Here is a 16798-nt window from a genome sequence, read left to right on the forward strand (position 1 = left end):
TTTTCTCCAGGATAGACCATATGCTGGGTCACAAAGCATATCTCAATAAATTAAACAAAATCAAAATTATAAAAGCACTTTCTCTGATCACAATGGAATAAAGTTGGAAATCAACAAGTGGCAGAAAAAGGGAAAATTCACATACATATGGAGATTAAACAACATACTCTTAAATAATCAGTGGGTCAAAGAAGAAATTTCAACAGAAATCAATAAACATATTGAGACAAATGAAAATGAGAACACAACATATCAGAACCTATGGGATGTAGTGAAGGCAGTGTTGAGAGGAAAATTTATAGCTCCCAAAGCTTACATTAAAAAGGAAGAAAGAGCTAAAATCAATGACCTAACTACACAATTGGGGGAACTAGAAAAAGTACAGCAAACTAATTCCAAAGCAAGTAGAAAATGAAACGACAAAGATCAGAGCAGAAATAAGTGAAACTGAGAACAAAAAAACAATAGAGAGAATGAACAAATCCAAAAGGTGGTTCTTCAAGAAGATTAACAAAGTTGCAAACTCTTAGCTAGACTGACTAGGAAGAAAAGAGAGAAGATGCAAAAAATTGAACTAAAAAATGAAAATGGGAACATTACTACTGACCCCACAGAAATAAGAAAGATCATAAGAGAATACTATGAACAACTTAATGCCAAAAAACTAGACAATGTAGACAAAATGGAAAAATTCCTAGGAACTTATAACCTACATTAACACTAGAAGAAATAGAAGATCTCAACAAACGAAAAACAAGTAAAGAGATTGAAACAGTCATCAGACAGCTCCCCAAAATGAAAAGCCCAGGACCAGACAGTTTCACAGGTGACTTCTACCAAGCATTCAAAGAAGATTTGATACCAATCTTACTCAAGCTCTTCCAAAAAACTGAACAAGAAGGAAGACTACCAACCTCATTCTATGAAGCCAATATCACCCTAATACCAAAGTCAGATAAAAATATTACGATAAAAAGAAAATTACAGACCCATTTCTCTAATGAATTCACATGCAAAAATCTTCAATAAAATACTTGTTAATTGAATCCAACAACACATTGAAAGAATTATTCATCATGATCAAGTGGCTCATGTAAGAGTGATTCAACACAAGAAACTCAATCAGCATAATACATCACTTAATAAATCAAAGAATAAAGATCACTTGGTCTTATAGATTGATGCAGAAAAGGCATCTGACAAATACAGCATCCTTTCTTGATAAAAATACTATAAAATATAGGAATTTAAGGAAACTTTCTCAACATGATAAATGCCATTTATGGAAAATCCACAGCTAACATTGTACTCAATGGTGAAAGACTGAAAGCTTTCCCACTGAGACCAGGGACAAAACAAGGATGTCCATTGTCACTACTGTAGTTCAATATATTTCTAGAGTTCTAGCTAGAGCAATCAGACAAGAAAAAGAAATAGAAAGCATCCAAATCAGAAAGGAAAAAGTAAAACTTGTACTATTCACAGATGACATGATCCTATACTTAGAAAGTCCCAAAAAATCTACAACAAAGCTACTAGAGCTAATAAATGATTTCAGTAGAGTTCAGGATACAAGATCAATATGCAAAAATCAGTGGTGTTTCTATACAATTGTAATGTACAATCTGAGGAGGAAGTCAGGAAAAAAGTTCCATTTACAATAGTAACTGAAAGAATCAAATATTTAGGAAGAAACTTAACCAAGGATGTAAAGCACTTGTATTCAGAAAACTATAACACATTGCTAAAAGACATTTTTAAAAGACCTAAATAATTGGATGAACATTCCATGCTCATGGATTGGAAGACTCAATATCATTAAGACACCATTTTTAGCCAAATTGATATAAAGATTCAATGCAATCCCAACAAAAACTCCACAGCATTTTTTAAACAAATAGAAAAACACAATTATAATATTTATCTGGAAGGGTAAGAAGTTCCAAATAGCCAGAAACAACTTAAAAAGGAAAAGTGAAGTTGGAGGACTCTCACTTCCAGGCCTTAAATCATATCACTTAGGGGTAAAAACAGCATGATATTGGCATAAAGATAGACACATAGATCAATGGAACAGAAGTGATGATTCAGAAACAGACACTCACGTCAATGGTAAAGTGATTTTTGACAAGCTTGTTAAACCTACCCACTGGGACAGAACAACCAGTTCAACAAATGATGCTGGGAGAACTGGATACCCATAGCCAAAAGAAAGAAAGAAGACCCGTATCTCACACCTTAAGCAAAAATGAACTCAAAATGGATCAAAGACCTCAATATAAAAGCAAGTACCATAAAGCTCCTAGAAGAAAATGTAGGGAAATATCTTCAAGATCTGGTGGTAGGCGATGGATTCTTAAACCTTACAATGAAAGCACAAGCAATTAAAGAAAATATGGATAAACGGGACCTCCTCAAGCTTGAACACTTCTTTGATTCAAAGGCTTCATCAAGAAGGTGAAAAGGCAATGGAAGAAAATATTTGAGAACCACATATCCAATAAGCATTTGATTTCCATTCTATATAAAGAGATCATACTACTCAACAATAAAAGAGCAAGCAATCTAATCAGAAAATATTTAAATAGACATTTCTCCAAAGAGGAAATACAAATGGCCAAAAAAGCACATGAAAAAATGTTCCACATCACTAGCTATTAGGGAAATGCAAGTCAAAACAATGATGAAATATCATCTAACACCACATAGAATTGCCATTATTTAAAAAAAAAAGCAGACAACAATAAGTGCTGGAGGGGATGTGAAGAAATAGGAATATTTCTTCACTATTGGTAGGACTGTAAAATAGTGCAGCCTCTGTGGAAGACAGTTTGGCAATTCCTCAGGAAGCTAAATATAGAACTGCCATATGATCTAGCAATTCCTCTACTAGGAATATATCCAGAAGAACTAAAAACTATGACATGAACAGACATCTGCACATTGATGTTCATAGCAGCATTATTCACAATTGCCAAAAGATGGAAACAACCCAAGTGTCCATCAGCCAATGAATGGATAAGTAAAATGTGGTATGTACATACAATGGAATACCATGCTGCAGTAAGAAGGAATGAAATTGGGACACATATGATAACATGGATGAATCTTGAAGATATACTAGGCAAAGTAAGCCAGACACAAAAGGACAACTATTGCATGGTCTCATTAATATGAACTAAATATGAAGAATAAAAATATGGAGTTAAAAACTAGAGTATAGGTTATTAGGAGATAAGAAGAGGGTTGAGAAGAACTGATGCTTACTGTATGTAGAAGTTTTAATTAGCTTTACTGTAAAAGTGTGAAAATGTACAGAATTGATGCTAATACATTATAGTGAGTAACAGCTGGTTCATTAAAGGGGATGTGGCTGAAAATGGTAGTCTAGGCGTGTAAATGCCAAATGACAGAGTGCTAGAGAATAATCTAGGGACTGAATAGCACAGGGAACTGAGAGGTGGATGAGAATTGTGGTTGATGGTACTTTGAGTATACTTTGTTAGCTAGAGCAGAAATACATTACTTTTGCAGGGGGTGGGAATGTGGAGAAGCAAGGGAAAACTACAACTGGAGTGACCAATGGACTATGGTTAGCAGTAATAATGTAATATTCTTGCATCTATGCCAAAGATATACTATGTTGATAATGGGGCAATAAAGAAAATGTGTGCCAAATGTACACTATGGACCTGGTAATAATCAGATCATATTATCTCATAATCTATAACAAATGTTCCACCATGGTATGATGTGTTGATAGAGGGCTGTTGTTTGGGAATTCTGCACATGTGCATGATTGTTTAGTAAGTTTACAACTTCTGTCATAAAAATGTATATAAGAAATAATAATAGGGTGGGTTGGGGGAATAATACACCAAATGTAGGATAAGGAGTATAATTAGCAGTAAGATTTTGATGATATTCTTTCATAATTTGTAACAAATGTTTCACAACAATACAAGGTATTGGTGGAGAGTTGATGTATGGGATTCTTGTATGATGTTATGCATGTTTGCTTTGTAAGTTCACAACTTTTACTATACACTTATTGTTTATTTATGAAATATAAATGATACAAAAATAATAATAGGGTGGGTTGGGGGGAATACTTTGGTTGTAGTAATATTTTGAGAATATTCTTTAATGATTAGTTAAAAATGTTTAATAACAATGCAAGGTATTGGTGGTAGGGTGAGGTATGAGAGCCCTGTATGATGTTATATATATTTGTTTTGTAAGTTCACAACTCTTACTATACACATATTGTTTATGTATGTTCACATATGAGTGATATACTTCAATAAAGGGCCTGGGGTAGCTATACTAATATTGGGCAAAATAGACAGTTGTAAAAGACAAGGAGGGCACTATAAATTAATAAAAGGAGCAATCTACCAAAAAGAAAGAACAATCATCAATATTTATGTATCTAACCAGTGTGCTCCAAAATGCATGAGGCAAACACTGCAAAACTAAGGGGAGATATAGATGCTTCTCCTATCATAGCGGGGGACTTCAATACATCACTGTCAGCAATAGAAAGAACATCTCGACAGAGGATCAATAAAGACAGAGATCTTGACTAATATGTTAGAGGAACTAGACATATAATGGACATATACAGAACATTGCCCTCCTAAACAAGAGGATATATATTCTTCTCGAGCACTCATGGATCACTCTCCAGGATAGACCACATGTTAGGTCATAGATCAAGTCTCAAAGAATTCAGAAAGATTGAAATTTTACAAAGCACCATCTCTGACCACAACAGGATGAAGCTGGAAATCAATAATGGGCAGAAAACTGAAAATTTCACAAATACATGGAAGTTAAACAGCAACTTCTTAAACAATCAGTGGATTAAGGGGAAATGCAAGAGCAATCTGTAAATATCTCAAAATGAAGGAAAATGAGAACGCAACATATCAAAACTTATGGGATGCAGCAAAGGCAGTGCTGAGAAAGAAATTTATAGCCCTAAATGCCTTCATTAAAAAAGAAGAAAGAGCCAAAATCAGAGACCTAACTGCACATCTGGAAGAACTAGAAAAAGAACAGCAAACTAATCTCAAAGTAAGCAAAAGGAAAGAAATAACAAAGATTAGAGTAGAATTAAATGAAATTGAGAGGAGAAAAACACAGAGAATTAGAAAAGCCCAAAGCTGTTTTTTCTGAGAAAATTAATAAAATTGAAAAACCCTTAGAAAGAAAAAAAGAGAGAAGATGCAAATAAATAACAACAGAAACCAGAGAAGGTACATCACCTTTGACCTCACAGAAATAAAGAGAATCATAAGAGGATACTATGAAAAATTGTACACCAATACAACTTAGATAAGATGGACGGATTTCTAGAAACACATGAGCAACCTAAACTGATGAGAGAACAAAGAGAAGACCTGAACACACAAATCACAAGTAATGAGATTGAATCAGTGATCAAAAACCTCCCAGTGAAGAAAAGCCCAGGACCCGATGACTTCACAAGTGAGTTCTTCCAATTATTCTAAAAAGAACTAACACCAATCCTGTTCAAACTCTTTCAAAGCTTTGAAGAGAAAGGAATATTACATAATTCATTCTTTGGTGCCAACATCATCTGAACACCAAAGCCACATAAAGATGCCACAAGAAAAGAAAAATTATAGATCAATCTCTCTAAGGAATTTAGATGCAAAGATCCTCAACAAAATACTTGCAAATCGAATAAAAAAACACATCAAATGAATTACACACCATCATCAAGTGGTTTTATCCCACGTATGCAAGGATGTTTCAACATAAGGAAAATCAATTAATGTAATACATTACATTGATAGTTAAAAGAAAAAAATTACATGATCATCTCTATCAACACAGAAAAGGCATTCTTTGAAATTTAGCCTCCTTTCTTGATAAAAACACTTCAAAAGATGGGAATAGAAGGAAACTTCCTCAACATGACAAAGGGTATATATGAAAAACCCATAGTAAGAATTGTACTTAATGGCAAAAGGCTAAAGGCTTTCCCTCTAAGATCTGAAACAAGACAAGGATGCTCACTATCACCGCTCTTATTCAACATTGTTAGAAGTTTTTACTAGAGCATTTAGGCAAGAAAAAGGAATAAAAATCTTCTAAAAAGCAGTGTCTTCCACCAATGGTGCTGGAAGAACTGGATATCCATAACTGAAAGAATGAAAGAGGACCCCTATCTCATTCCTTATACAAGAACCAACTCAAAATGGATCAAAAACCTAAATATATAAGCCAGGACCATAAAACTACTAGGAGAAAGATCTTCAAGATCTTATGGCAGGTGGTGGTTTCTTGGACCTTACACCCAAAGCATGAGCAACAAAAGAAAAAAATAGATAAAGAGGACCTCCTCAAAATTAAAACACTTGCATCTCAAATGACTTTGTCAAAAGGGTGAAAAGGCAGCTGATTCAATGGGAAAAATATTTGGAAATCACATATCCAATAAGTGGTTTAATATCCATGATTTATAAAGAGATGCTAAAACTCAACAATAAAAAGACAAATGACCTGATCTTAAAATGGGCAAAAAACCAGAACAGACATTTGTCCAAAGAAGAAATAGAAATGGTGAAAAAAACACATGAAAAAATGTTCAATATCACTAGTGATTAGGGAAATATAAAGCTACGATGAGATATCCTTTCACACCTATTAAAATGATCACTGTTGGGAAGTGGATGTGGCTCAAGTGATAAGGCCTCCACCTACCATATAGGAGGACCTGGATTCAATCCCTCAGGTCTCCTGGTGAAAAAAGAAGAGAAAACCTGCCTGCGTGGCTAGCCAGTGCCACATGGTGACCCAAGTGCACATGTGGTGAGCCAAGTACCCATGCAGTGAGCCATGTGCCTGTGCAGTGAACCGAGTGCCCATGTGGTGAGCTGAGTGCCCTCACAAGTGCCTGTGTGGTGAGTCAGGTGCCTGTGCGGTGAATCTAGAGCCATGCAGTGAGCCGAGTGCCTGTGTGACTGCCCTTGTGGCCAGCCAAGTGCCCAGTGAGTGCCCACATGATGAGCCAGTGCCTGTGTAGCAAGCCAGTGCCTCAGCGATGAGCTGAGTGCCCATACAAGTGCCCACATGGTGAGTCAAGTGTACACGTGGCGGGCGAGTACCCACTCAGCAAGCCGAGTGCCCGTGTGGTGAGCCAGTGCCTGCACAAGTGAGTCACACAGGAAGATGATGATGCAGCAAAAGAGAAATGAAGGGGAGGCTCAAGGTGAAGCACAGCAGAGACCAGGAACTGAAGTGGTGCAAGTGACAGGGAACCTCTCTCCATATCAGAGGTCCCCAGGATCAAATCCCAGTGAATCCTAGAGGAAAAAGATGAGAAGACAAAAATGGAAATAGAAACAGAAGATCATACAATGAATGGACACAGATTGCATAAACAGTAGGGCAGGGTTGGGGAAGAAAAATAAATAAATAAATAATGTATTTTTAAAAAACTATTTTTTTTAAAGAAAAGGCCACTATTAAAAGAAGGAAAACTTTAAGTGTTGTAGAGGATGTGAAGAGATTTGCTGTTGGTATGAATAAAGAATGGTACAGCCACTGTGAAGGACTGTTTGGCAGTTCCTAAGGAAGTTGAATATAGATTTTCCATGTGACCCAGCAATACTATTACTAGGTATATACCCAGAAGAACTGAGAGCAGTGACATGAACAGAAATCTGCACACCAATGTTCATAGCAACATAATTCATGATTGCCAAAAGATGTAAACAACCCATGTGTCCATCAACTGATGAAAGGATAAACAAATTGTGGTATATACATACAGTGGAATATTAATGCAGCTATAAGAAAAAATGAAGTCGTGGAGCATATGACAACATGGATGAAGCTGAAGGACATTATGTTGAGTGAAGCAAGCTAGACAGAAAAGGACAAATACTTTATGATTATGCTATTATGAACTAAATAGATTGTGTAGACCCATGGAGTTAATAATTAGAATATAGGTCACCAAGAAATAGAATGAGGTTAGAGGATGGAAAGTTGAGGGTTAATCTGTACAGAATTGGTAAAAAGGTAGTTCATAAATCTTTGGAAATGAATAGAAATGGTGAAAGCACATGATAGTGTTTTGTAACTAGCAGAGCTATTACATGGGTATGACAGTGGTTGAAAGGGATAGTCTAAGGTCATGTATATAACTAAAAGAAAAGCCAAAAGAAAAAAAAAATTTAAAAAAGGAAAGCTGAAAAATGTAACATAGGACTGTATAGCATATGAAATCTTGTGTGAGATAGATTATGGGTAATATCACATATATAAGAATCTTTTTCTTTGGAACTGAACAAGTATGGGCTAATGTTACAAGATGTTAATATCAGGCAAAAATACAACCAAAGCAATATATGGACAGTAGTGTACAGTAATATATTAATAATCTTCCATTAAGGGTTAAAAAATGGAATATATTAAATGAAAGAAACTAGACAAAAGATACTACATATTGTTTAACTCCATCTTTACAAAATATAAATACAGATAAATTAGAAAGATGAAAGCATAGAGAAATTGAAATGTGATTACTAAGGGGTAGAACTTTGTTTATTTGTCTTTTTTTGTTTTTTATTATTAAATTATTATTGGAATAATGAAAATGCTCTAATAATGATTGAGGTGAAGAATGTACAGCTATGGGACTGTACCAAATACCAGTGATTTTATATTTTGGATGGATTGAATACTTTATTACCATGTATTGATAAAATTGTTTTTTTTTAATTTCTCCTTTTTAAAATTTTTATTTTTTATCATTTATTTCTCTTCTCTCTCCCCGCTCCCACCCCACCCCCACTGTCTGCTCTCTGTGTCCATTTGCTGTGTGCTTTCCTGTGTCTGCTTGCATTCTTGTCAAGTGGCACCAGGATTCTGTGTCTCTTTTTGTTGTGTCATCTTGCTGCATCAGCTCTCCATGTGTGTGCCGCCACTCCTGGGTGGGCTGCGGTTTTTTTGCTTGGAGCAGCTCTTCTTGTGGGGTACACTCCTTGCATGTGGGGCTCTCCTATGCAGGGGGCATGGCACTCCTTGTGCGCAGCAGCACTGAGTGTGGGCCAGCTCACCAAACAGGTCAGGAGGCCCTGGGTACTGAACCCTGGACCTCCTATATGGTAGGCAGACACTCTATCAGTTGAGCCACATCCGCTTCCTGATAAAATTGGTTTTTTAAAAAAGGCATCCAAAGTGGAAAACAAGAAGTAAAACTTTCACTATTTGCAAATGACATGATCCTATATATAGAAAGTCCTGAAAAAACTACAGCATTCTACTAGAGTAGATACATGAGTTCTGTAATATGGCAGAATATAATATCAACATGCAAAAATCTGTAGTGTTTCTTTACACTAATAATGAGTGATGTGAGGGGGAAATCAAGAAAATAATGCCATTTACACTGGCAACTAAAAGAATCAAATATCTAGGAGTAAACTTAACTAAAGATGTAAAGGACTTATACATAGAAGATTATTCAACACTGCTGAAAGAAATCAAAGACCTAAATAAATGGAAGGATATACCACGTTCATAGATTGGAAGATTGAACATCAACAAGACGTCAATTCTACCTAAATTGATTTACAAATTCAATGAAATCCCAATATAAATTCCAACCACATTTTTTACAGAATTGGCAAAGCCAATTGCCAAGTTTATTTGGAAGGGTAAGGGGTTCTGAATAGCCAAATCATCTTGAAAAAGATGATTTTGGAGGAATCACACTACCTGACTTTATAGCATACTACAAAGCTATAGTGGCCCAAACTGCAAGATTTTGGCACCAGGATAGATATATTGAACAATGAGACCAAATCGAGAGTTCAGAAATAGACCAGCAAATCTATGGAAAACTAATATTCGAGAAGCTGCCAACTCCATTCAAGTGGAACAGAATACTCTGTAACAAATATTGCTGGGAAAACTGGATGTCCATATCCAAAAGAATGAAAGAGGATCCCTATCTCTTGAATATATGGGAGGAAATGCACCTAAAGTATACTTCTATGGGATATGAATGTGTTCATATTGTTATAGGTACATTTTCTAAATAGACAGAGGCCCACAGAGCAGCTAACAAATTATTAAACTTCTATCCTGTGGAAGCCCTGTTACTTTCTCAAATAAAATGGCAAAATCTCTGGAATATATAAGCCATGAAAGAAAAGAAAACAGGCCTATATGCCAAGTTCTCCATCTTAATGCTTATACATATGAACTTTATTCCTGTAAAAATTAAACTTTGCCTAATTATAATTAATCACTAAGAGTGACCTCCTGAAAACCTCCTTGTTATTCAAATGTGGCCTCTTACTAAGCTGGACTCTGCAAATAAATCCCCTACCTTTCCCCTGACACAGGATGTGATTTCTGGGGATGAGCCTCCCTGGCACCAAAGGATTATTAACAAGCTTTAATCAGTGATGCTTTTGGAAAAATACCTTGACTAAAGGGCAGAAACATTAAATAAAAAAGAATTTTTATGACTAAGAGATTTTAAAGTGAGTTGGGAAGTCATTCAGGAGGTTACACTTATGCAGATCTCAGACAGATTTCACTAACTGTCACAGCAAAGAGTCTCAAACAAGAGTGCTCCCAAGGGCTCTTGGACATCTGGACAACAGAAGCAACGTACAGAGCATCACAAAATCAACACCCCTTCAGCGGGCCCTATCTGGGACTATATGATAATCTATCTCCCCAATATAACATAGTTATACTCATAAATAATTCCGTTAGTCATGATTCTTCTACTCCTTTTATTTGAACCTATACTTTTCAATGTACCTGCTAAATATATTTCTCAGAGACTTAAATCTTTGGACTGTTCAAATACTTGTTGAGCCTTGAATCCCAGCAGAGTAGCCAATGACTCCGACTCTTCAGTTCTTCAGGCTTGCCCTGGACAACCAACAAAATGATGATGATGGACAGTTCCCATCCCAAAAAACAGTGAGTGTTTGCAGCTGCAGACAGGAAAATTCTTTCCATCTGCCCCGTGGTACCTGGGTTCCCTCTCAGCTTAGGGCTGTTAGAGTGAATGTTATCCCAGTCCCTTGGGATTGGGGAATGAACAATTGTGTGTGTGTGGTTGTGGACCAAAATAGTTTAGTTGTTATCGTGGACGTTATCTTGTATTGGCAGAAGAACTTGTAACATTGATATAAAGATAGGGGTTGCAAGGAATTCAGAGGTGGTGGGGGGAATGAATAGGTGGAACAGGTCATATTTGGGGCACTGAGATTCTTCTGTGTAATACTGCAATGATGGACACATGACATTACACATTTGTCAAAGTCTATGGAACTGTATGGCACAAAGTGTAAACCATAATGTTAACTATACATAATGTAACTAGACTTTGGCTAGTAGCAATGCTTCAGTATTGGTTCATCAACACTAACGAATGTACCACACGATATGAGATATCAATAATAGGGATAACTATATGTGTGGGCATGGGGGAGGTGGGTATATGGAGATTTCCTATAATTCCAGTGTAATTTTTCTATAAATGTAAATCTAAAACTTCCCTGAAAATAAAGTTTAAACTTATTAAGCATCTGCTATGAACCACGCTTCTGCCCACTGATGAAACAGTGGGCTCAGGGATTTTCGACAGTGAGAAGTTATTATATTAGAATCGGAGTGGGCAGGGAAGTCATACACAGTTTGAAAAAAAGTTTGTAATCAAATTATTACATAGAAATGGAACCTCGACTGAAATCTTCAAAAGAAATAACTTTACATGATAATGGGGTAATCTTTCTTTTTGTTAATGCAACAAGATTTCGAGTTTATGTTACCACAGTTTGTTTTACCCTAACCATCATCACCTCTTCAGGAAAATTCTAATACCTACCTTCATAGTGTTTTAAGAGGGTTAAAAGAGTAACAATGACTAGAAAGTATGTCTGACAAATGATAAGTACACGATAAATGTTCATTGTTATCATTCTATGAAATCTGTTAATTACTGTTGTCTATTTTGTATGATATAATAGAAGGTTCTCAAACACATTAAAAGGTCCACCCCCTGCTGCCTGAAATTCCATCACTCCTTTTTTGCTAATCAGCTCCCTCTTCTAATAGTCATCTTTAAAGAATATCTTTTCCACCTTTAAAGACAAAATTAACATATGTTTATGTTTATTGCAAAAAAATTCTATAAAATACTGTAATGGTTATTAAAAACCTCTGTCAAGAACTGCAAAGAATGCCGAGTCACTCAGGCCAATTCAATTCTGACTAACTGCCCGGAGCTAGGCCAGACCCCACAGGTTAAGGACCGCCCTCTACAGATTTTCCTTCTGGCACCAGTTATAAGTTTGAGGGCCCAGGCCACCCGCACTTCTGACCATCTGGCTACCAATTCGGGAGTTCCCACCACTCCCTCGGATTGGATATTTCACTGGTATGACTCACAGAACTCACTGAACGTGTCAAAAGTAGAGACGCTTAGAGTGAGGGTTGGGAGGATCTCAAACACAAGCTTCCATGTCCTCTCCACATGGAGTCAGAATGCATCACCATCCCGGCACAGCCTTGATGCATGTTATCCAGTCTGAAAGCTCATGGGAGCTTCAAGTGTTCTGAGTTACATGGGGATTTACTGGGGAGGTATGATTGATAGAATCAGTGCCCACGTGGTTGAACTCAATCTGCAGCCCCCAACCCTCCCAGAGGCAGGTGGAGTTGAAATGCTGTGGCTCAAAGCCCCAGTTCTCTAATCATAGTAGTTTGTCCGCCCAACTTTGTGGCCAGCCCCTCCCTGTTGTCTCCTTCACATATGACCTATTAGATGAGGTCCAGGATCCAACAAGAATAAAAGACATTCCTATCACAGGAAATTCCAAAGATTCCGAGGTTGGTTCCCCAGGAACTTAAGATAAAGACCAGCCAAATTTTTTATTACACTGCAAATAAAAAACTTACAAAGAACAAAATATTGATCATCTTAGATCCTATCATTCAGGGATAAAGGCATAATCACTGCCAGTATTTTGGCATGTGCCTTCCCAATTTTCAATCTATTACTATAGGTAAGTAAACATACACACACGCACACACAATCAAAATGAGAATAATACAAAACATATAGCTTCATAACTTGCTTTTTTCACCTAATATTTGGTCTTAACAGTTTCCTATATGTTCGGATGAACTTTGAAAAGATATTTGCAGGGTGCATATATAACAACTTAATCAACTATTGTTTGGATGTTTGCAAATTATTTAACTCTTCCTCTATTGTGGGATATTTTTGCTACTTCCACCATAATAAATCATTCAAAAAGAAACCTCCTTGTATATAACTCTCTGTCTGCCTCTCTGGTTATTTACTTTCTGTGTCATTTTCCTTTATTTGGGCCCCTTACAAACAAATTTAAAAGAGTAAATTTGACCCAAAACAGAAAAGATATAATAAAAGGTCCACCCCCTTTTCAGTTATTTTATCTTGATTTCTGTCTTATATGTTATTTTATCTTGATTTCTGTTTTATATGTTTCTTGGCTATTTCTTTTTTCACTTCTTCTACTTCCCTGCAGTTTTAAAAGCAAAATGGCCTTGGAAAAGTCCATAGGTCTTATCTCTGCAGCATTCGTGGTAATGCATTTATCAAATTGTTTCATTTGCAGAAAGAAAAAAAAAAAACAGGGCTGCATCTAAATCCTAGAAGCTAGAGGTAAAAGGAGCTCTGAGAGGAAAAACAGGAAAAAGAAGTGAAACTGAGATTAGCAATAAGATAAAGTCTCTGCCTACTTTGCATTCCTCATCAGTGAGTACTGTTGTCCCACTCACTCATCACCACTAGATGAGCTACTATATTTCTTCTTTTTATACTCAGTCAGATGTAAAAAGAAAATGAAGCATTAAGAAGCTGGGATCTTGCTTAATTGAGTTTTTGCTGAGCATATAAATAGCATTAACAATTTAAGTAAGCAATGGCGTCAATGAAACACAATCTTTCCACTGGTCTTCCTGTTTACTGAATGGACTATGTTAGTGTCTGTAGATAAATTGATAATGACTTTGACTTCCTCTGTCTCTGGCAGATAAATCAATGCCCACTCTTTTTTTTTTTTTTTAAGATTTATTTTTTATTTATTTCTCTCCCCTTCCCGCCTGCCCCCCCGCCCTGGTTGTCTGTTCTCTGTGTCCATTCGCTGTGTGTTCTTCTGTGACCACTTCTATCCTTTCGAGCGGCACCAGGAATCTGTGTTTCTTTTGTTGCGTCTTCTTGTTGTGTCAGCTCTCCTTGTGTGAGGCACCATTCTTGGGCAGGCTGCAATTTCTTTCGTGCTGGGTGGCTCTCCTTACGGGGTGCACTCCTTGTGTGTGGGGCTCCCCTACACGGGGGACATGCCTGCATGGCTTGGCACTCCTTGCGCACATCAGCACTGCGCATGGGCCAGCTCCACATGGCTCAAGGAGGCCCGGGGTTTGAACCACGGACTTCCCATGTGGTAGGTGGATGCCCTATCCATTGGGCCAAGTCCACTTCCCTCAATGCCCGCTTTTTCAAAATTTTTTTTGTCTTTATTTATTATTTTAATATTATATTAAAAAAATATGAAGTCCCCATATACTCCTTACCCCCTCATCCCACTCCTCCCCCCATAACAACAATCTCCTCCATTATCATGAGACATTCATTGTCAATGCCCACTCTTTACAGCAAGATGCAAGAGTCCTCCACTATATGTATCTTTGTAAATATGGTTGAAAATGCATAGGAATGTAGTTTGCAGCTCTCTCTGAAGGTTCTATGAATCATATTTTAAATTCCCATGTGAGTCTGTGACTGGCCCTGTGCAGTAGAGCCGTTATTTAAGGTAAATACCCTTTTATCTCATTTGCATTTACTTCTGAATTGTTATTGGCCTTGTTGGGTGAAGGTCTACTCACAGATATTTATTGGAATGACTATGTGGCTGTGCTTGTGCTTTTCCCTTGGGCTTCCATCAAAGTGTAGCATTAAAATGATGGCTACACATCTGCTTTTCAAAATGTCTTCACACAAAGGATGGTAACTTTCAATAACATCTTCTTCAAATAAAAAGGGCAATGTTATGTGGTATAATCAGGGTCCCAGCAGGAAAAAGATGGCACAGTCAAATTAGGGACTATATACAAAGGAGTGGATAAGGTATAGGGAAACCTCAAGTGATAGAGTATTGCTCCAAGGCCAGAAAGCAGTGGGGCAGTGATGAGTCCGAGGCTACAAGGGGCCAGTGGTTGGAGCAATTGCCAGACCCAAAAAGAAAAGAATCATGTGCAGGCCTTGACTTAATTTTGATGGAGGGTGACCCTTTGATAGAGGGTGACCCTACAGGGAAGGAGGCCAAGGAATAAACACCCTCACCTCACTTTCCTCTCTCCCTCGGATCTTCTGTCAAGATGGCATTGGTTGAACCCAACTAGAATCCAGAGGATGGAGTGCCACTCTTCCAGAGCAGAGAGTGGTGCTTAGGGGGAAGGTGGAGAGTGGATATGGGGAGACACATGGAAGAGAGCTGGCAAAGGGGGAGAGACTGAGAATTGAGTTTGGGATATGCTAGATATGAATGTTTCATACATTAAGAGGAGGTGTCAGGGAAGTGGTTGTGGCTCAACTGATAGAGCACCCACCTATAGGAGGTCCAGGGTTCGGTACCCAGGGCCTCCTGACCCGTGTGATCAGCTGGCCCATGTGCAGTGCTGCTGCACACAAGGAGTGCTGTGCCACACAGGGGTGTCCCCACATAGGGGTGCCCCACACACAAGGAGTGCACCGCACAAGGAGAGCCACCCCACACGAGAAAAGTGCAGCCTGCCCAGGAGTGGCATTGCACACACGGAGAGCTGATGCAGCAAGATGATGCAACAAAGAAAGTGACACAGTTTCCTGGTGCTGCAAGACAAGAATGCAAGCGGACACAGAAGAACACACAGCAAATGGACACAGAAGCAGACAATGGGGGTAGGGGTGGGGAGGAAGGGGAGAGAAATAAATAAAATAAATCTTTAAAAAAAAAAAAAAGAGGAGGTGTCAGATAGGTAGATAAATCCGGTGGGAGGCCTGAGCTGGAGACAAACCCTTAGGACTCAGCCTATGGATGCTTTTAAAAACCATAAGGCTGAATGAGGGTGGAGCTACGAGGCCCAGGAGCAGAGCCCTGAGGCTTTCTAAGCTAAGAAGCTGGAGAAGAGGGAAAGCTGCAAAGGGACTGAAGAGGAGTCACAGAAGAAGCCACAAGAGTGTGGTCCCTGGAGGGCAAGCGAGCAAAGAGTGAGCACTGGGAGGGAGTGATCACCTGTGGCACGTGCTGGTCATAGGTCGATCGGATGAAAAGTGAGACGCGGAGTCTCTGGTGACCTCATTCTGTTGTGGTAGGTGGTCAGACCAGAGCTGGACTGCAGTGCCCGTTAGAGAGAGTGGGAGCAGAGGGATGGAGACCGTGTGTGTGAACAACCCCTTTGAGGAGTTTTCCTGAAAGAGGAGAGGAGAAATGGGAGGGAGCAGCTGGCAGGGTAAGTGGAGTCAAGAAAAGGCTGAAGTTTTTAAGCAGGGAGAGATAACATTAAGTTTGGGTGTTGATGAGAGTAATCCAGGAAAAAGAGAAAAGAAGTGACAATAGGGCAGAGAAGGGGGACTATGGCAACCAGGACCACACAGGCCCCTAAATTAGGGCCCGGCTGCCACTCAGCCCCGCTGATATTTGCCAAGCCTCTGATTTCTCAAGAGAAGCCAGAAATTCATCTTTTTTTTTTTCTTTCCATTTTT

The sequence above is a fragment of the Dasypus novemcinctus genome, chromosome 3 (genome assembly GCF_030445035.2).
Source record: "Dasypus novemcinctus isolate mDasNov1 chromosome 3, mDasNov1.1.hap2, whole genome shotgun sequence".
Taxonomy (NCBI): Eukaryota; Metazoa; Chordata; class Mammalia; order Cingulata; family Dasypodidae; genus Dasypus; species Dasypus novemcinctus.